We start from the raw sequence: 1475 nt of genomic DNA, 5'->3' as shown, positions 1-1475 counted from the left end.
GAAATTGGGTTCCCTCCCCCCTCCTTTATAAACTGAGTGTCTGGAAATATTAAATTGAGTCTTGATCAGAGTTTTGTCTTGACTCCATTGTTTCTTCCGCCCCGTCTAGATTCCTCTCTTTGCAGGGAACTGCCATTCTCAGTTGAACCGTTCGTGTTGTGGACCGCAGGCGGGCCGCAACAAGGCTCAAGCAAGGTAGTACACTCTTTTAATCCCTGGAGACTGAGGCAAGGAGATCTCTGAGTTCAAGGTCAGCCTGGGACAAGGAAGTCCAAGATTCAGGGGTGGTGGCTTACTCCTTTAATCTGGGACACAACTTTCTGCTGGAAGCCTACATAAGGACATTGGAAGAAGAAAGATTCACTCTTCTTCGCCTGCTTGCCTTGTGGGACTGAGCAACTGCTAGATCCTTGGACTTCCAATCACAGCTGCTGTTGACCATTGTTGGGGACTTGGACTTCAGATTCTAAGTCATCAACAAATTCCCTTACTATATAGAGACTACCCATAAGTTCTGTGACTCTAGAGAATCCTGACTAATACAGGTACTTAAGAAAGAACAGCACAGAGAGAAAAAAGGAAAAGGAGGAGGAGGCAGTTTTGCTGGGACAGTTATAGAGAGACAGGTTGCAGAGAGAGAACAAGTTTGACATAGGTGAAGTCAGAATCAGCCAGAGAATGAGAACATATTGTCAAAGTTACACTTTAACTGTATGTATATGAAGGTGCTAAATCCCCTGGAATTGGAGCTACAGATTGTTGCCATGTGAGTGTTGGGAATTTAACCCAGGTCCTCTGGAAGAGCAGCAGTGCTCTTAACTGCTGAACCATCTCTCCAGCCCTGTGGGGTTTTGTTTTTATTTTTATTATTTAAATTTTTTTTTAATTAGGGGCTGAAGAGATGGTTCAGTGAGTAAGAGCACTTGTTCTTGCAGAGGGCCAAGGTTCTGTTCTCTGAACCCTTGTGGTGGTTCACAGCCAACTATAATTCCAGTTCTAGGGGATTTAACACCTTTTTGCCTGTCTCTGCCTTCTGAGGGCTGGGACTAAAGGCTGCACTACTACCTCCTGACTCTAAAACGATTTTTTAAATCTTATCATTTTAAATTAATTTTGTTACTAAACAATGTATTTTTATATTTTTATGCACATGTGGCAATAATATATATTTAAAGATTTATTTTATTTATATATGCAAGTGTTTGTCTGCATGTATGTGTGTACCACATGTATGCATTGGCCACAGAGGTCAGAAGTGTGCATCAGAGCCCCTGGAACTGAAGATATAAATGGTTGTGAGCCACCCATGTGGGTACTGGGAATTGAACTCAGGACCTCTGCAAAAGCAACAAATGTTCTTAACCACTGATCCATCTCTCTAGCCCCGTGGCAATATGATTTGCTTCATTCGTTTTTACTAGTGTGTGTAACGCAAACAACGCAAACTCTTTTTTTTTTTTTTTTTTTTTTTTTTT

General features: G+C 41.6%; 1 pseudogene; it reads right to left on the bottom strand.

Annotated features, from left to right (window-relative positions):
- The window catches only part of LOC110304502, a 7128-nt pseudogene that overhangs the window by 2464 nt on the left and 3189 nt on the right, over positions 1–1475 (bottom strand).

The sequence above is a fragment of the Mus caroli genome, chromosome 11 (assembly GCF_900094665.2).
Source record: "Mus caroli chromosome 11, CAROLI_EIJ_v1.1, whole genome shotgun sequence".
Classification (NCBI taxonomy): Eukaryota; Metazoa; Chordata; class Mammalia; order Rodentia; family Muridae; genus Mus; species Mus caroli.
Note: the sequence above shows the minus strand (reverse complement) of the source record. Positions and strands in the feature narration are given on the sequence as shown.